The following is a 20,827-nucleotide window of genomic DNA, read 5'->3' as shown; positions in this document are numbered from 1 at the left end:
CTGTGACAACAGGTAGGGGGTGTATCTTTTGCTACCAGAAGGCTCTGAAATGGGACAGAAGAGGAACATGAATTAAATTATCTGCACTCTTGGCTGAAAATAAGTCCCCATTCTATTTCTTTCTTTCTTTCTTTCTTTTTTTAAGATTTCTTTATTGCTCCATTTCTTTTTTTTTTTTTAATCTTTATTGGAGTATAATTGCTTTACAGTGTAGTGTTAGTTTCTGCTGTATAACAAAGTGAATCAGCTATATGCATACGTATATCCCCATATCCCCTCCCTCTTGGGTCTCCCTCCCACCCTCCTTATCCCACCCCTCCAAGTGGTTGCAAAGCACCAAGCTGACCTCCCTGTGCCATGCAGCTGCTTCCCACTAGCTATTTTACATTTGCTAGTGTATATATGTCAATGCTACTCTCTCACTTTGTCCCAGCTTCCCCTCCCCTCACTGTGTCCTCAGGTCCATTCTCTACGTCTGCGTCTTTATTCTTGTCCTGCCACTAGGTTCATCAGAACCATTTTTTTTTTCCATATATATGTGTTAGCATACAGTATTTGTTTTTCTCTTTCTGACTTTCTTCACTCTGTATGACAGACTCTAGGTCTATCCACCTCACTACAAATAACTCAATTTCGTTTCTTTTTATGGCTGAGTAATATTCCATTGTATATATGTGCCACATCTTCTTTATCCATTCATCTATTGATGGACACTTAGGTTTCTTCCATGTCCTGGCTATCGTAAATAGAGCTGCAAGGAACATTGTGGTACATGACTCTTTTTGAATTATGGTTTTCTCAAGGTATAGTAGTGGGTTTCCTGGGTCGTATGGTAGTTCTATTTTTAGTTTTTAAAAGAATCTCCATACTGTTCTCCATAGTAGCTGTATCAATTTACATTCCCACCGACAGTGCAAGAGGGTTCCCTTTTCTCCACACCCTCTCCAGCATTTATTGTTTGTAGATTTTTTGATGATGGCCATTCTGACCAGTGTGAGGTGATACCTCATTGTAGTTTTGATTTGCATTGCTCTAATGATTAGCGATGTTGAGCATCCTTTCATGTGTTTGCTGGCAATCTGTATATCTTCTTTGGAGAAATGTCTATTTAGGTCTTCTGCCCATTTTTAGATTGGGTTGTTTGTTTTTTTGGTATTGAGCTGCATGAGCTGCTTGTATATTTTGGAGGTTAATCCATTGTCAGTTGCTTCATTTGCAAATATTTTCTCCCATTCTGAGGATTGTCTTTTCGTTTTGTTTGTGGTTTCTTTTGCTGTGCAAAAGCTTTTAAGTTTCATTAGGTCCCATTTGTTTATTTTTGTTTTTATTTCCGTTTTTCTAGGAGGTGGGTCAAAAAGGATCTTGCTGTGATTTATGTCATAGAATGTTCTGCCTATGTTTTCCTCTAAGAGTTTTATAGTGTCTGCCCTTACATTTAGGTCTTTAACCCATTTGGAGTTTATTTTTGTGTATGGCATTAGGAAGTGTTCTAATTTCATTCTTTTACATGTAGCTGTCCAGTTTTCCCATCACCACTTATTGAAGAGACTGTCTTTTCTCCATTGTGTATTCTTGCCTCCTTTATCAAAGATAAGGTAACCATATGTGTGTGGATTTATCTCTGGGCTTTCTATCCTGTTCCATTGATCAATATTTCTGTTTTTGTGCCAGTACCATACTGGCTTGATTACTGTAGCTTTGTAGTATACTCTGAAGTCAGGTAGCCTGATTCCCCCAGCTCCATTTTTCTTTCTCAAGATTGCTTTGGCTACTCGGGGTCTTTTGTGTTTCCATACAAATTGTGAAATTTTTTGTTCTAGTTCTGTGAAAAATGCCATTGGTAGGTTGATAGGGATTGCATTGAATCTGTAGATTGCTTTGGGTAGTATAGTCATTTTCACAATGTTGATTCTTCCAATCCAAGAATGTAGTATATCTCTCCATCTGTTTATATCATCTTTAATTTCTTTCATCAGCGTCTTATACTTTTCTGCATACAGGTCTTTTGTCTCCTTAGGCAGGTTTATTCCTAGGTATTTTATTGTTTTTGTTGCAGTGGTAAATGGGAGTGTTTCCTTAATTTCTGTTTCAGATTTTTCATCATTAGTGTATAGGAATGCAAGAGATCTCCATGCATTAATTTTGTATCCTGCTACTCTACCAGATTCATTGATTAGCTCTAGCAGTCCTCTGGTAGCATCCTTAGGATTTTCCATGCATAGTATCATGGCATCTGCAGACAGTGACAGCTTTATTTCTTCCTTTCCAATTTGGATTCCTTTTATTTATTTTTCTTCTCTGATTGCCATAGCTAAAACTTCCAAAACTATGTTGAATAATAGGGGTGAGAGTGTGCAGCCCTGTCCTGTTCCTGATCTCAGAGGAAATGGTTCAGTTTTTCACCATTGACAATGATGTTGGCTGTGGGTTTGTCAGATATGGCCTTTATTATATTAAGGTAAGTTCCCTCTATGCCTACTTTCTGGAGAGCTTTTATCATAAATGGGTGTTGAATGTTGTCAAAAGCTTTTTCTGCATCTATTGAGATGATCATATGGTTTTTATTCTTCAATTTGTTAATATGGTTTTTCACATTGATTGATTTGCATATATTGAAGAATCCTTGCATTCTTGGGATAAATCCCACTTGATCATGGTGTATGATCCTTTTAATGTGCTGTTGGATTCTGTTTGCTAGTATTTTGTTGAGGATTTTTGCATCTATGTTCATCAGAGATATTGGCCTGTAGTTTTTTGGTGACATCTTTGTCTGGTTTTGGTATCAGGGTGATGGTGGCCTCGTAGAATGAGTTTGGGAGTGTTCCTCCCTCTGCTATATTTTGGAAGAGTTTGAGAAGGATAGGTGTTAGCTCTTCTGTAAATGTTTGATAGAATTCGCCTGTGAAGCCATCTGGTCCTGGGAAGCCAGAGGTCCTCCCTCTGCTATATTTTGGAAGAGTTTGAGAAGGATAGGTGTTAGCTCTTCCGTAAATGTTTGATAGAAATCACCTGTGAAGCCATCTGGTCCTGGACTTTTGTTTGTTGGAAGATTTTTAATCACAGTTTCAATTTCAATGTTTGTGATTGGTCTGTTTATATTTTCTGTTTCTTCCTGGTTCAGTCTCAGAAGGTTGTGCTTTTCTAAGAATTTGTCTATTTCTTCCAGGTGGTCCATTCTATTGGCATATAGTTCCTTGTAGTAATCTCTCATGATCCTTTGTATTTCTTCAATGTCATTTGTTACTTCTACTTTTTCATTTCTAATTCTGTTGATTTGAGTCTTCTCTCTTCTTTTCTTGATGAGTCTGGCTAATGGTTTACCAATTTTGTGTATGTTCTCAAAGAACCAGCTTTGAGTTTTATTGATCTTTGCTATTGTTTCCTTCATTTGTTTTTCATTTATTTCTGATCTGATCTTTATGATTTCTTTCCCTCTGCTAACTTTGGGTTTTCTTTGTTCTTCTTTCTCTAATTGCTTTAGGTGTAAGTTTAGGTTGTTTATTTGAGATTTATCTTGTTTCTTGAGGTAGGATTGTATTGCTCTAAACTTCCCTCTTAGAACTGCTTTTGCTGCATCCCATAGGTTTTGGGTCATCGTGTTTTCATTGTCATTTGTTTCTAGGTATTTTTTGATTTCCTCTTTGATTTCTTCAGTGATTTCTTGGTTATTGAGTAGTATATTGTTTAGCTTCCATGTATTTGTATTTTTTTACAGTTTTTTTCCTGTAATTGATATCTAGTCTCATAGCATTGTGGTCAGAAAAGATAGCTGATATGATTTCAATTTTCTTAAATTTGCCAGGCTTGATTTGTGACCCAAGATATGGTCTATCCTGGAGAATGTTCCATGAGCACTTGAGAAGAAAGTGTATTCTGTTGTTTTTGGATGGAATGTCCTACAAATATCAAGTCCATGTTGTTTAATGTGTCCTTTAAAGCTTGTGTTTCCATATTTATTTTCATTTTTGATGATCTGTCCTTTAGTGAAAGTAGGGTGTTAAAGTCCCTTACTATTATTGTGTTACTGTCGATTTTCCCTTTTATGGCTGTTAGCATTTGCCTTATGTATTGAGGTGCTCCTAGGTTGGGTGCATAGAGATCTACAACTGCTATATCTTCTTGGATCGATCCCTTGATTGTTATGTAGTGTCCTTCTTTGTCTCTTGTCTCTTTCTCTCTCTTCTTTGTCTCTTGTAATAAAGTCTATTTTGTCCGATATGAGAATTGCTACTCCAGCTTTCTTTTGATTTCCATTTGCATGGAATATCTTTTTCTGTCCCCTCACTTTCAGTCTGTATGTGTCCCTAGGTCTGAAGTGGGTCTCTTTTAGACAGCATATGTGCGGGTCTTGTTTTTGTATCCATTCAGCCAGTCTGTGTCTTTTGGCTGAAGTATTTAATCCATTTACATTTAAGGTAATTATTGATATGTATGTTCCTATTACTATCTTCTTAACTGTTTTGGGTTTTTTTTTGTAGGTCTTTTCCTTCTCTTGTTTTTCCTGCCTAGAGGAGCTCCTTTAGCATTTGCTGTAGAGCTGGTTTGGTAGTGCTGAATTCTCTCAACTTTTTCTTATCTGTAAAGGTTTTAATTTCTCCATCAAATCTGAATGAGATCCTTACTGAGTAGAGTAATCTTGGTTGTAGGTTTTTCCCTTTCATCACTTTAAATATGTCCTGCCACTCCCTTCTGGCTTGCAGAGTTTCTGCTGAAAAATCAGCTGTTAACCTTATGGGGATTCCTTTGTATGTTATTTGTTGCTTTTCCCTTGCTGCTTTTAATATTTTTTCTTTGTATTTAATTTTTGATAGTTTCATTAATATGTGTCTCAGCGTGTTTCTCTTTGGGTTTATCCTGGATGGTACTCTCTGTGCTTCCTGGAGTTGATTGACTATTTCCCTTCCCATGTTAGGGAAGTTTTTGACTATAATCTCTTCAAATATTTTCTCAGACCCTTTCTTTTTCTCTTCTTCTTCTGGGACCTCTATAATTTGAATGTTTGTGCATTTAATGTTGTCCCAGAGGTCTCCAAGAGCCTCCTCAATTCTTTTCATTCTTTTTTCTTTATTCTGCTCCCTGGCAGTTATTTCCACCATTTTATCTTTCAGCTCACTTATCTATTCTTCTTCCTCAGTTATTCTGTTACTGATTCCTTCTAGAGTATTTTTAATTTCAGTAATTGTGTTGTTCATCACTGTTTGTTTGCTCTTTAGTTCTTCTAGGTCCTTGTTAAATGTTTCTTGTATTTTCTCCATTCTGTTTCTGAGATTTTGGATCATGTTTACTATCATTACTCTGAATTCTTTTTCAGGTAGGTTGCCTATTTCATCTTCATTTATTTGGTCTTGTAGGTTGTTACCTTACTCCTTCGTCTGTAACATATATTTTTGTTTTCATTTTTTTTTTTTTTTATGGGTGGTGCTGTATTCCTTTCTTACTGGTTGTTTGGCCTGAGACATCCAGCACTGGAGTTTGCAGGCAGTTGGATAGAGCTGGGTCTTGGTGCTGAGATGAGGACCTCTGGGAGGCCTCACTCTGATTGATATTCCCTGGGGTCTGAGGTTCTCTGTTAGTCCAGTGGTTTGGACTCGGATCTCCCACCACAGGAGCTTGGGCCTGACCTCCAGCCTGGGAACCAAGATCCTGCAAGCTTTGTGGCATGATTAAAAAAAAAAAAACAAAACAGAAAAGGAAGAAAGAAAGAAAAAAAAGGAGCAGTACAGTATCAAAGAATAAAAAACAAAATAAAATTAGAAAGATAAAAAATATATTAGGAAAAATCAAACTATAATTGAAACAACTCCAACAAGGTAAAATAAAACCACAACAGGAAAAAGAAAAAAAAAGGGGGGGGGAGGGAATAAAGCAAAAGGAGAGAACAGTAGCAAAGTATAAAGAATAAAATAAAATTAGAAAAATAAAAGATTTATTAGGAAAAATAAAAATATAAAAGAATCAACAACCATGAATCAACAAGGTAAAACAGAACCCCAGTGTAAAAGAGGAAAAAAAAAAAAAAAAGCTTTGGCTATGGGGGCGGAGTTTAGGCGGGGTGGAACTTAGACAAAGGCAGGACCTAGGTGTGTGTGGGGTGACGTTTGAGTGTGGGGCGGGGCCTAGGCGGGCTGATGTTCAAGCGTGGGGCAGGGCCTCTGCTTAGGGCCTGTGGGGAAGGGGAGAGGCAGCACGTGGAAAGGAGGGCCTCTGGAGTGTGGAGTTCCGGAGTTTGGAGGTAAGGCCCTGGGTGAGGGTGTGTGGGTGGGGTTTAGGCCCAGCTCGTTGGACGGGGTCTCCGAGTGTAGAGGTGGGGCCCTGGGTGGGGGTGTAGGGGCGGGGCTCGGGTTCTGTGCAGCAGGAGGGAGGCTCCGACGGCAGAGGATTAGGCCCAGGAGCTCAACAGGCTCCCCGGTGACTAAGTGGACAGGGAAAGCGCTGGCCCCATTCCCTTCCATTCCTTCGTGCCCCACCCCCACCGTCTCCCCCAGGGTCCCCCCCGTTGCCACAGCACCCCTAACCATGGGTGGGTCCCGCTGGGTGTAGGAACTCCTTCCCTCCCGCAGTCCCCCCTCAGGGGTGCCGTCCTGGAGGTCCAGCCTTTACTTTTGCTCCCCCTCCCCCCTCCCTCCCCCTCCCTCAGGACCTGTGGGGCTGGAGGGGGCCTAGGTGGGCAGAGGATCAGGCCCGAGATCTCAGCAGGTTCCTGGGGGCCCAAGTGAGCAGGGGAAACCTGGCCATGCTTCATTTTGATCCTCTGCCCTCCCAGTGGTTCCCCAATTTCCCCCTTTGGGTGTGGGATCCCTTCCCCTCCCCCAGCTGCCCCTCAGGGGGCCAGTCCTGTCCTGCCTCCACTTCTCCTCCCCCTTCATTCCCTGCACGCCCCACGTCCTACCCGGTCACTGGGGGTTCCTCCCGTCCCCTTAGGTGTTTGTGGTCCCCCACTGGTGCCTGGTAGGTGCCCTAGTTGTGAGGAGACTCGAATTCCATGTCCTCCTAGTATGCCATCTTGACTCTGCCCCCCTTTATTTCTCATTTCAGTATATGCTCAGGTGTTAGTTGATAGAGTATATCAGAAATCAGGCAGTGAGCCCAGATGACAACATAAAATTCTTCAAGTAACATCATATCAGAAATATAAAAACGTCCCTCAAATTGAAAGTCCAAGAACTAAATTATCTTTCCTTTATATAAATTTAAGTGCAAAGAAATTAGAGCTCTTACTAACTTGTCATTCTGCTAAATCTCAGAAGGGTCTCACTCAAACCCTGGATAGAACAAGTTCTTTACCATTGGCAGCTCTGGCTTCTTCTGTTGGAATGGATATCATTTTCTGTGAGAATTATCAGCACTGTGAGCTAAATATTTCCTGCTTTGCTCTTTCATGGCACATGATAGGATTTCACTTTGCTGCTGCCTTTGAAATTATGCCTAATATATGACTCACATTGACCAATTGAATGTGAGTTGAAATAATGTGTTACTTCCTGTTGGAAAATGTATGAGCCAGTGTGTACTTTGCTTAGTCCTTCTGCTCCAGCACTTGTGGAAGTATTGGCTTGAGATGGAACATCCAATGGACGGGGTCCCTGATTTACTGTAATAAGCAGAATCCCCTTGTTGACTTGTAATAGATATGTAGTGTGGATGGAAAAACAAACTGTTGTTGTCAAAACTATGTTTTGGAATTGTTTGTTACTGCATAATAACCTAGTTCACTCTGACTGATACACCTTCTCAGGAATACTGAGACTGAATTAATTCAACATACAGTCTTTCAAAAGCCCCACTTTTTAAGGAGTCTAAAATCTGAATAGGTCACATATAAATACAATTATTGAGCAAAAAATTTAAAACATAGTCACATCCCTTGCCTCTTGAGTAGTTATCACAAGGAAGAGGATCCTCCCAAAACCGTTAACTTGGTGTGTTCCTGACCAGACTTTCAGGGGTATTTGAAGGAAGGAGAGAGACAGTGGAAAGACACATGTGCAAAGAGAAAGTCATCCGAGTCTCAGCCTCATCAGGATATCAGTCAGTCTGTGCCAGTTGCTTGGAGACCATGGCGAATGAATAGAAACTCAGGAGAATCTTCCTCAAGAGATTAATTATGGATTAACTATGGCACCAGGCCCTGTGATTACTGTATCTTGGGGGAAAATTCCTCTATGCATAATGCCTCCTGTCTCAGAGAATGGCTTTTGTAAAACTTAGAAATTTACCAAAGTGGCATGTCCAGACAGTTATTTGAGATGCCCTTCTTTCCTCTTCCGCATATTCAAAACCTCCATACTCCCATCTGCCTTTTGAGGCTTGCGTTTCTGCCACACCAGAGTAGAACTGAATGTGAGCTCTGTAGGGCATTGCCTCTACTTTTTCAAGTGAGAGGCATTTCTAGTCCTTTACTACAGTGGCTGTTACCATGGGCTTTTGTTTTGGAATTGCCTAGACTAGGGGGTCTGCAAACTATAGCCTGGGGGCAGAATCCAATCCACTGCCTTTTTTTAAAATGGTGAAATATAGGTTTACATTTACATTTATATGAAACATAATACTAATTTATTACATTCACTGATAAATGTAATGGTTTTTACAATTTAAATGATTGAAAAAATCATATTTTGTGACATGAAAATTAGATGAAAACCAGTCATGATGTCCATATATCAAGTTTTATTGCAATACAGCCATGCGCATTCATTTCTGCACTGCATATGGCATCTTTCACATCCCAAGGCACAGTTGAATAGTGGCAACTGAGACGGTATGGCTTACAAAGACTAAAATACTTATTAAAGCTGGCCCTTTACAGGAAAAGTTTGCTGACTTCTAGCCTAAAGCATATGAGTTTTGCCTCCTTCAGCCGATCCCTGACTTGAAACTGTTGTTACTGTTTCTGATGTATTCCTAGGGGCCTGGTGAAAATCCAGACTTTTACAGTGGGTTCTATCTTGGACCTTGCCTTTCCTGTTTTTTGACTTTTTTTTCCTGGACTTGACTAACTTCTGATACTTCAGAGGAACAAAACCACTTCCCTCACTACACCTTTGCCTGAAATAATGGGATATGGCTTACTGGTCCATTTTCCTCCATGGTTCCTCTAATCCTTCCAGGAAGGCTCAGCTAAGTTTAAAAGACAAAACAAAACCAAAACCTAACTTCTTAATTTGTCCCATACCTTCTCTTCATAAACAGGGCTAATACTGAAGGATCTGAGTGTCTTTTTACTTCTTCTTTTCTTTATTTCTTTACTTTTTTTTTTTTCTCCTACACCAGACATCTCTTTTCCTAACATACTCTATTAGATATTTCTACTGTGACTTTTCCTCCTAATGAGAGAGATGAAATCAAGGAGTTCTGGCTTTGCCTAAAGCATTAATTGTTGACATGCATCTTGTCTGCCTTCAACTTCCTAAAATGTGTAATTCTACCTAGGAGATATTCTCCCACCAGACTAGCACGTGGTTAGGCCTGGGCTCAATATATTATTGTCTTGCTTGGCTTGCCCTTACCATCTCTCTCTCTTTTTGCATCTTAAAGTCCTTACTTTCTAAAATTCCCGAGCTTGTTTCCTCAGGACATAAGTAATACCTGTGTCTGTTTTTTTAAAATTAATTTTTATTGAAGTATAGTTGATTTACAATGTTGTGTTAGTTTCAGGTGTACAGCAAAGTGAATCAGTTATGCATATACATATATCCACTCTTTTTTAGATTCTATTCCCATATAGGTCATTACAGAGTATTGAGTAGAGTTCCTTGTGCTATGCGTCTCTTCTTAAAATAGCTGTTTAATCTTGCCAAACTTACTTAATAAGGTTTTAAGATCTCTGCCCTGACAGCTTCAGTCTTCCCTCTCCAATCTGTCCACATAGTCTGTAATGACCTCGTGTAGCATTCCTAGTTTTCAGGATGGTTCCCCAATTCCTGATTGACTTTTAACAGCTTTAGTGGGGTGCTTCTGAGCAGTTTTCTGACCTGGGCTTCCTTTGAGGGGTGTACTGATTTGTTATGGCTGCTGTAACAAAAGTACATACTGCAAACTGGGTGACTTAAAACAACAGAAATGTATTGTCTCAATTCTGGAGGCCAGAGTCTGAGATCAACGTTTCGGCAAGGCTGGTTCCTTTTGAGGTCTGTGAAGGAAGGATCCGCTCCAGGTCTCTCTGTTTGGCTTGCAGATGGCCGTCTTCTCCTTGTGTCTCTTCACATCATCTCCCTAAGTGTGTTTGTGTCTTGTGTCCAAATATGACAGTGGTCACATTGAATAAAGTGTCCACCCTACTCCAGTGTGACCACATCTTAATTTAACAAATTACACCTGCAAGGACCCTACCTCCAAATAAGGTCACATTCTGAGGTACTGGCGGTTAGGACTCCAATATATGAATTTTGGTGGGGACACAATTCACTCCAAGCTTCTCTCCCATACCTTGGCCCCTCCTCTGTAAGGTTTCTTTGCACCCCAGGTATCCTCTCTTAGTATCATCTTCTCATTTTCTGGTATAATGTTTATAGACAGGTTGGAATATTTGTCCTTTCTTACTTTTTGGTGTTCTAGCCTGGCTTTGAAGATTTCCTATTTTCCTTTTATATTGATTTAGCTTTTTCTCTAGGTCCTTCCCCTTTCTCCTAAAAAGAAAAAAATTGCGGTAAAATGCACAGAAGCTTTACCATCTTAACCATTTTTAAGTGTATAGTTCAGTATACACTGAACTATAAGTATAATAACATTGTTGTGTTTAAATTATATTTAACCTTTGATTTATAATTTCATTGAGTTGTTTCTCTTCCTAAAGCCAAGAAGATGACATGTCCTCTATAGAATGCTTACATTCTTCTCTAAATTTATCATGAAAAATTTGATTTAAAGAAAAGTTGAAAGAATATACAATAAACTCTCATATACCCACATTCAACAATATTATTTAACTGTATTTGCCATGTCTATCCATATTTATATGTGTATTTATATGCATACGTATACATATATTTAAATATTTTTGTGTTTATGAATGTGTATATGTATATGAAAAAATATATGGTATATAATTTTCTGTACCATCTGAAGTCAAATTATGGAAATCAGGACACTTTGCCCCTAATATTTTAGCATATATCACATAAAAATAAGGATAATCTCTTACATAACTACAATATCATTATCACACCAAAAAAATGAACAAATTTCCTAACATCATCTGATACTCAGTTCATATTCAGATATCCCTCATCTTCTCCAAAATGTCTTTTATTGTTTTATTGGTTGTTTTTTGAGAACCATCAAGGCTCATGCATTGCATTCCAATTCTTTTTGTTTATCTATTGAAACACTTTTCACTCTTTTGTATTTGAAGCCAGAATTTCAGTCTCTAAAATATGTTATGTAATTAACAAATTATGATGGACAAGCCAAATGATTTCAGGAGATTTACGCTCAATTCTTTCCTTCGCCCTTGAACTGCTGAAGTTCAAAACAGTTTTGAACTAGAATAGAATAGAATAGGAATAGAACCTGGGTCTGCTGAACTCTTGCTGCCTGTTAATACCCAGATGCTTTAATTAAAAGGCCAGTCCTCTGTGATCTATGTGCACTTAACTGTGTTATGTAACATCAACCCCTGGTCTACTGTCCTTTCTAATAAATATCTTATAGGGAGTAAAAATTATTCCACCAATGCATAATAACCCTGTATAATGAAGTTTTGTATGTCTTGCATGGTATGAAAATACTTTTTTTCCAGCAAATTAATGTTTGATTCAGTCACACCTGCTTAGATCTAAGTCTGTCAGAAAAATTTTCTTATTAATGCTAATGGAAACTGGCTTTGTGTCTGTAAACGTCAGCCAAAGCATAATGTGTTGCAGCCTACAACAGTCAATACTCATAAAAGTACTGAGGTTAAGACCTTCTGTCTGCCTTCATCTTTCCATGTGTTATTTTGATTGCCCTAATTTAGTGTAGTATTGATCTCACAAGATTTCCTGATCATTATGGCCATATATTGGGGAGAGGGGAGTTGGAGTGATGATTATTTCTACCTTCCTCTCTTATCCCCTGAATTTAGAACTATTTGAGAAGTAGATTCAGGGATCATTCAGGTGATGGACATATCAGCCTTGTTGTAAAGTGGATTGGAAAATGTGGTTGAATTCACCTTTGGGCTTCCTCTCCCCAGGTTCTAGACCTTGGGTTAACCTGCCTGAGGGAGAGTTTGAGTGTTTAGAGTGACTAGCATACTCAGAATTTCTGCCTTACCCTCTGTGATCCCCAGTTGTGTGAGCAGACAGAGAAGAAATACATAACTGGGTACTTAAAAAATTGAAATATAATTTAAATACAGTAAAATTTATCATTTCCAATGTGTAGTTGGATGAGTTTTGACATATGTATAGAATCACGTAACCACCATCACAATCAAGATGTATAGCCTTTCTATCACCCCAGAAGGTTCCCTCTATGCCTTTGCAGTCAGTCTCCCCTCCTTTCTGCTCTTACCTCCAGACCCTGGCAATCCTGATCAGATTTCTGCCCTGACAGTTTTGCCCCTAGAATGTTATGTAAATGGAATTGTACAGCACATAGCCTCCATGTTGTTGCATCTATCAGTATCACTGAGTTGTATTCCATTGCATGGATGTATCACTGTTTATCTGTTTGCCAGTTGCTGGGCATTTGGGTTGTTTCAAGTTTTTGGTTATTATGAATAAAGCTGCTGTAAACATTTGTCTACAGGTGTTTGTGTGGACTTATGTTTTCATTTCTCTTGAGTAAATTCCCAACAGTGTGACTGTTGGATCATATGGTATTTGTTTAACTGTGTAAGAAATGGTGTACTGCTTTTTAAAGCATTAATGCTACCCAGTGGAGGAACAAGAACCAATGTATGTTATACTCCAAACACTCACAAGGCAGGTAAATTTTTCACTTGGGGATGAGTAAGTGAGGGGTGGGGAGAGAGAATAGAAGTATGAGTTTATTGTAGTGATTTCAACCCTGGATGAACATTAGGATCTCAGAGGAAGCTTTTATAAAGTCTGATGCAAGTTCTCCACTCCACCCCTTCAGAATGAATAGGCTTTTGGTGAAACCTATATTTTTTTAAAGAGCCCCAGCTAATTCTAATATATAGCAAGGATTGAGAACCACTGCTATAGTGGAAGTTCCCTCGTGGAAACATGATTCCTGTGAAATGGACGTGGCCTCTTAATAACCAAGAGGCCATTTCCTTGATGAAAAAAAATCAGTAATGTGATAAAATTAGTGGTAACTTTCATGTATTACATGAAATGATATGAAACTATAACATTTGGGGCTCTAAATACATTTTAAAATTGTAACATCTTGCATGAATTAAAAAAATGTATTCAAGTAAGAGAACTATAATTTTGAATTATTTAGACCACTTTAAAATCTAATTCAAAATGTTTTGTGTTCTCATATAAAAGTCTCAGCTCTACTACTCCTTTTCAATATTAAATGTATAAAGAGACTTGTAATGATATTTTTGTTTAACTCTGCTGAGTCTCCCAAGGACATTACCTCTCTTGATTGGTTGAACACATCCCGTTAGGATAAAGATGATTCCGTTTTAAATGGCACAATTTCCTTGAGAAATTCTAAGCTACTTGTAGACCATGATTTACAAAACAAACCATTGTTTAGTACTTTTGATCTGCTTTGATTTGAAATGAATGCCTTTTAAAGCAGCTTTATATATTACTGGGCCCATTTGAAAAACTTCTTACTCTGTGTCATGTTCTTTGGGCTTAGTTCTTAGTTCAGAATGTCAGTGTCACTCTAAAAAGTGCTTATTGATTGTCAAAGTAAAGTTTTAATGATTCAGGAAAATATCTCTACTTTTCACAGATGGCTTTCTAGTTATATTCAGAAGTAAAATAATACAGACAGGCTACTTCAGGGTGATAATTTCCTGAAGCAAAATGAAATAAATTGACAGATAATAAAGAAATGAAGAGTCTCGCTGGGCGTAGGAAACTCCGAATTGGCTGGTCTGGAAAGTTGAAATCCAAGGACAAATTAATAGATCGCATGTTTTGAGGTGTCTTTCTATGGAGCATTTATAATGTAAACTGAGGATTACTTAATGATTGTTTTGAATTGCCAACGCTACAGAGAAGGGCAAAAGGAGAGGAAAGAAGAGAGGAATGTTCTTTATCATGGGTACCATAGTAGCACACTGATTAAGAAAGAAATTAACTATACAAACATTATTATAGCAACATCAATGGAACTTTAAATAAAAGAGAAAAATTCACTCACATTCCTGCTACCCCAGAATCAATCTGTTCTCATTTGTTTTAAGGATTCTTTTGTTCTATTAATTAGGTGGAACATTGTTTATTCACCATTTCCAAACTTATAAGGCAGACAGCCCAGGTTTGTTTTGTTTTTTTTGTTTTAGTATTGTAATATTGCCAATCTTTATGTAAGTTTAGGAAAAACTTTTGCATTATTTTCTTAGAATAAGTCAATGGAAATAATATTTCTGAATCAAAGGACATTAACATTTTAATAGTTCTTTACTATGTTAATTCTTCTTTCAAAAATCATTATCATACCTTTTTAGTCTATGCAGGTACAAGTGCACTACCTCATCTGGGTATTCTAATTTGAAATCACATTGGTATAAAGTGGTGCCTTGTTGTTATTTCAATGATTATTTCTTTGATTATTAGGTGGATTGAACATTCCCCCATATTGTGTCTACTAATTATAATTTCTATTTTTGGATGCAAACTCTTTGATTATGCCATATATTCATTTGTGTCCAGGGAGCCTTAATAGAGTTCTTATGAAATTTTCACAAGTGCATTTTAACGTAGGTATTAACCCTTTGCTTATTTAATTACTATAAATATTATTTTGTCCCTTGTGTTTCTTTCCATTTAAAAAAAATTTTTAGCACAAATTTTGAATTTTTAATGATAAAATGATTGGTCCTGTCATTTGTAGTTTCTTCTACTGCTTCAAAACTTAGAAAATTATGTCAAACTTAATGTCAACCTCATGTGGCTGTAGTGCATGGAGGGGAACTTAATGGTAGTGGGAGTTGAGTAAAGAAATCAAGACAGAGAGAGCTAAGGTTATACAATACTTGTTTTTTTTTTTTTTTAATTTTTATTGAAGTATAGTTGAATTACAACATTGTGTTAGTTTCTGCTGTATAGCAAGGTGAATCAGTTATACATAAACATATATCCACTTTTAAATTTTTTAATTAATTTTTGAATTAGTTAACCTTTATTATTCTTTAAAAATGAACTTTCCACAATATTAATAAATCTCACTTTTAGCTCTGCTTTGAAGTATTGATACCAGTGAAGTAACCTTTTTCTTCTTTGAATCTTTTCTTGTAAAATTATAGTTTTCTCTTTTTCTAAAATAGGAAGTTCCTTCCAGTTCTTAATAAAGATAAAGGGAGCATTCATGGACTTGAGTAACTGCAGAGGAGCATTATGGTAAACAGATGAATTTCCACAGCTGCCAGCTGTCATTATGTCTTCTACCACGGGAACGAAGCCATAGGAGCAAGACTTATATATTCTGTAACACTCCGTGTTTCCTCCTGCTGGGCGCAATGTGAGATCACTCTGAAGCAGAGCATCTTGATAATTCTTAAGGCTTTCATTTGTTTCTTGAGGCTGCCACTGTTCTGTTGCTGAAACCCAACAAAGCTTATCATTCCCATCTTGTTTCAAAATGTTCATTAGTGCTTGTCTGGATGAATTTTCATAAATGGTTCCTACGATATTACACAAGTATGGCCTTTCATATGCAGCATTGACCAATTCGCCTCCACCACAGGAAAATTACTGTATGTTGCTACTCCTAAAGGCCATTGAAAAACATCCATGTTATTAATCCAGGGGCTGTCATATATTATGAAAAGCAGTTCCACAGAGCCTCCATTTCTTTTGAGAAATTGGTTTATCCATTCATTATTACAATGTTCATTTGCAACCAAAACTGTTAACAACAAGATGCTGGAGTTTTTGAGTTTGCACTAAATTTTGTGGATAAAGTAACCCCTGGGTGGCAAAAAAGACCTTTGCTTTTTCTCTTCCATTTAGAACGAGTACCACATTATTCTCATCAACAGAGAAGTACCCGGGGACCACAGCTGGACCAGTGATGAAGCTGTAATGTGTTCTTCCAACAACTAAATTTCCTTCTCTCCGCTGAGCAGTCACATCAGTGGGCTCAAGTAAACCTTCAAAAATATGCTCCCAAATACAAACCAATGGCAGCTTTGCCCCAGATTTGTACATGGAAGTCTTTTTTCTCTTTTGTGGACTTACTTAATCTCTGAAGTCTGTGTTTTTGCTCATTTTTTTCATCTTCTTCCCAAGGATTCCATTCTTCACTTCTCAAAGTAGATTGTTTTTTCCAGAAGGTTCCCAATTATTTCCTTCTCATCCAGAACCATTCAATGATGAATTATAAGTAGAGGGCACATTCCTTATCACTGAACTTGCACATAGGTAAAGAAGGCTGGAAAAGATGCTCTGTGTTTTAAGAAGCCTCCTATGAACATCTTCCCATGTGCACATGCCATTGCTCATCTCATCATCATTATCACCTCAGTGCCCTTCCTGTGGCTTTGATGCTGGGCCATTATCTTCAGGGCCAAGAAGTGCAGGTTACTTGGATTTGCATTTATGTAACTATTTGTGATTGAACCTTCCTTCAGTTTTCATCTGGGGTTCAGCTGATTGAGGCTGGGATTGGCTGGGCTTGGTTTTAGTCTATGGCTTGGGTCCAAGTCTGCTCCATATTCTCTCATCCGCTATGGTCCAGCAGTTATTGGAGTGAAGGTTCTGAGCCCCACGTCAGGCTTCCCAACCTGGGGGTCTGGCAACGAGAAGAGGAATTCCCAGAGAATCAGACTTTGAAGGCTAGCAGGACTTGATTGAAGGACTTCAACAGGACTGCTAATGTTGGAGGGTCTCCTGCAGAGGTGAGGGGTGGCTGTGGCTCACCGCGGGGACAAGGACACTGGCAGCAGAAGTTCTGGGAAGTACTCCTTTGTGGGAGCCCTCCCGGAGTCCGCCATTACATCCACTTTTTTAGATTCTTTTCCCGTATAGGTCACTACAGAGAATTGAGTAGAGTTCCCTGTGCTATACAGTAGGTCCTTATTAGTTATCTAATAGTTGTATTGTTAAATGGAGTGTGTGTGTGTGAGAAACGTTTTCCCAGAGAGGAATTATACTGTCCTTCCTGAGAAGTATTAATACTGTTGGCATGGCTGGTACCCACCCACGACACCCAACTGTGCAATAAGAATGAAGAAGGGAGCGTGGCACTTCTGAGAAATCTAGCTTCATGGAGGTAGCCAACTAGTTTATTCACATTCAGAATAATTTTGTTTTGTTTTGGTTGCTTGAGATGAATGGTTGTAAGTAGAAGTCTAACTAATGCATAGCTTTGGAAAAGAATGAAATCTCACAATGGTGCAACTGTTGCTAAATAACTTCCTGCGTGTCCCCAAAGTGGCCAGTTTCAGAAGGATTGGGGAGATCTCATCTTGCAACATGTTATAACAAAGAAGGAGGGGTTAAGAAATCACACCTCCTCATTGCTACATGCCTGTACGTACAATAACCAGAGATTTTCTGGGATATCCTTAATTCAGATATTCTTTTTTGTTGATCTAAGGTGCATCCTACTTGTCTGATCACAGGTCCCAACTTCTGTTCAAAAAGCAGAGTCACCATAGGAATTCGGCAGCAGATCCTGAGCTGTTCTCACCCCCACTCCTCTCTTCTAACCCATTTTGCTTATTTTCATTAACAGAAGAAAACACTTTTATGTGCCAATTCTCAGTCTCAGAAACTCTAATGGTTCTTTTTTATACATTGCAACAACCCAAACTTCTTTTGCCATCTTTAAAGACTCTGCCCTGCTTAGGTAACTTTCTTATTCTTGCTTCCTGGACACTCATCTTTTGCTCTAGTCAAGTACCTCTGGTCTCTTTTCCTTGCAGTTGCCCTGTTCATTCCCACCTGCTATCCCATTGCTTTCCTTCTGTCAATCTGTTCCGGCTGCTAGAACAGAATATGATAGACTGGGTGGCTTATTGACAACGGAAATTTATTTCTCACAGTTCTGGAGGCTGGGAAGTCCAAGATCAAGGCAGATTTGGTGTCTGGGGAGAGCCTGCTTCCTGATTCATAGATGTCCTCACATGGTGGAAGGGCAAGGGGGCTCTTTGGGGTCACTTTATAGGGGCACTAATCCCATTCTTGAGGGCTCCACCCTCATGGCCTAATCACCTCCCAAAGGCCTCACCTCCAGATACCATCATATTGGGGATTAGGTTTCAACATACAAATTTTGGGGGAACACAAACATTCAGTCTATAGCGCTTTCTTTGCGTAATGCTTTCCTCCTGGAATGCTTTCCCTCCTTTCCTCGCTTAAAACTAGACTCACTTGTCAAGCCCTAAATCAAGTCTGACATTAAACAAAACAAAGTACAGTATAGAGCTGACCCTTCCAGGGAAGTTTAGGTGCCATTGCATAGGTAAGTCTCTGGGCAGAATCTCATCCATCAAAGACTGCTCTAGCCTCTCTGAGATGGATTGGTGGTTCTCTTTTATGTGTCTACAGTTTTTTGTTGAGCAAGTGCACATCTGTTGGGCAGTATTCAGATTTTTAAAGGATCCTAGATAGGCCCCAACCCCCAAATGTGATCAGTATATTGGATGTACTGGCTTTGGGTGCTCTGCCAGGAGGAAACAACTTTATTCTTTCTTACCACTGCCTTCAAATAAAACCTTTAAATAAACTCCATTCCAAGCTCCTGGATGGTGGCTCAGGTTTTTGTTTTTCTGGACATGGGGGATTAGAGCAGTTTCAGTTATTAAAAATTCTAGCCCAATCAAGACTTCTATCACATGTCTATTAAAAGATTCTCCTTCCATGTCCTCCCAGAGTCTTGAAGTGGGAAGGGGGGGAGGCAATGTCTGCCTTTTCTTTCTTCCTCTTTCTTCCTCTTGCATCTACTTGCTAGATGCTCCAGGGTTAGGTAGCGAGGAGGGGCTAGAAGTTGAGGGACTTTTTAAAATAAACCTAGTTGGTGTTAGTCTGCAAAAACCCTCTGCATAGTCGACATCCAAATACTGACCATTTATCAAATAGGGTGCTTTTGTTGGTTCTTTGGGGACACCCTGTTGGAGACCTCTGAGGTTGAAACATTTCCTGACGTGGGAGAGGTAGTCTCTTGCTGCTCTCTTGTGTCATGCCCTCAACCCTACTCCAGCAGTTCACACTGTGTAACCTTTCTGCTGAGGCAATCTGGACCCTGGTGGGCAGTGTTCTTAGATGGGGTACTTTCAAGGAGGCTCTAGCCTGGCTCTCCTCTGCAACATCCGTTTAGCCCACAGGTTACCTGGCATGTTGCCTCTCTAAATCCTAGAAGTACAGTGTTCTCTCTTTGCTGTCCATCACAGATAGCTCCAGCCGGCCTCTCCCCTTTGGACTTTACTAAGTGAGAATCAGGCACCAGTCTCTGTGTTCCCCAAACTCTAGGAAACACAGATCAAACCCTCTAGTGGTAGGCAGAAAAATGCCCCCCACAGATGTGCATGCCTTAAGCCCTGGAACCTGTGAATATGTTACCTCACATGGCAAACTGTTGCTTTTCTGGAAGCTCCTCCTACACGGTTTGGGAGGGCAGTGGTGTAATTTTCTACACCATGGGACTAACAATCTTGTTGGCACTCTTTCTTGTATATAAGCTAGAGGTGGATGTCTTGGTGTGTCCAGCACATTATTTAAGCACCCTCACTCCCTCAGTCACAGTGTAGAGGCAGGAAACGTCCCATTTAATATTGTTGGACAAGTTTTGTAAATCTTTGTCCCTTGTTCTGTGCTTCAGTACAAGCACATATAGACCATTTCTAAGCATTTCCGTTACTCACTAGCTACCTGAATTCCTCTGCTGGACTAGGACTCCTTGATGGAAATCCTGTTACTGAGTGTCCTCTGCATTTTGATGAACACATCCCTCATGTCGGGCTCTGTATATTTTTGCTCCTTTTTCTGGTCTGAAATTAATTTCTGCAACCAAGTCAGTTCCTTCACTTTCTCATTCTATTTTATGCAAATTGCCAGCAGGACATCATGCCTTATGTCTACGCCTTCCAGAGCATAGGTAGAACTTCAGCTTTAGGTGGGTTGGAGGGAATCTAAAGGTCAGCTCTTTCATTGCTTCTTTCCTCCCACTCCTGAATTTTGAATCATCTCTCCTCACTGTCATCCAGGATATACAAGTATTGGATCCAGGATATACAAGTATGGGATCCAGGGGGGATTGTACTACTTCCCGTGTTTATTCCATTATGGAGATTTTCTTTGAGCTCCTTGAAGGCAAGGACCAAATCTTATTACCATGGCAACACCAGCCCCAACTCAGATCCTGGAGCAAAGCAGGAAGTCAGTGAATGAATGAGTGAATGAACGAATATTATTGGGCCCAAAACTGGCTTCTCTGTGGCTTCTATAACATCTTCCTTGGGATGATTCAAAATGATTTATTAATTCTCTTCTCTGCAGAATGGCCTTTAACTGTATAAAGCTATTTTGTCCTAATTGAGTCTTTTCTTCTCCTATATTTTCAGTCCCCTAAAGGATATTTCTACACATCAATTACAACCCTTTCTACTTTAGTTTTCGGATAGTCTCTTAAGGAATGTTCAGTTTTCTGGAATGAATTCAGCATGGCAGTGGGCCGGAAGTGATTGTGTAACCATTGCAAAAGGCTGTGGTTTGAATCTTTCCAAAAGTCTTATCTGAGCAGCCCAGAT

The 20,827-nt window shown here is 39.1% G+C and overlaps 1 long non-coding RNA gene and 1 pseudogene across 2 annotated transcripts in view; one reads left to right on the top strand and one right to left on the bottom strand.

Moving 5' to 3' along the window:
* LOC132372660 (uncharacterized) overlaps positions 1-20,827 on the top strand; it is a 520,205-nt gene that overhangs the window by 50,238 nt on the left and 449,140 nt on the right. The gene's annotated exons all lie outside the window — the stretch shown is intronic.
* LOC132372798 (ribitol-5-phosphate xylosyltransferase 1-like) lies at positions 15,252-16,419 on the bottom strand (annotated as a pseudogene).

Source organism: Balaenoptera ricei, chromosome 10, assembly GCF_028023285.1.
Source record: "Balaenoptera ricei isolate mBalRic1 chromosome 10, mBalRic1.hap2, whole genome shotgun sequence".
Taxonomy (NCBI): Eukaryota; Metazoa; Chordata; class Mammalia; order Artiodactyla; family Balaenopteridae; genus Balaenoptera; species Balaenoptera ricei.
Note: the sequence above shows the minus strand (reverse complement) of the source record. Positions and strands in the feature narration are given on the sequence as shown.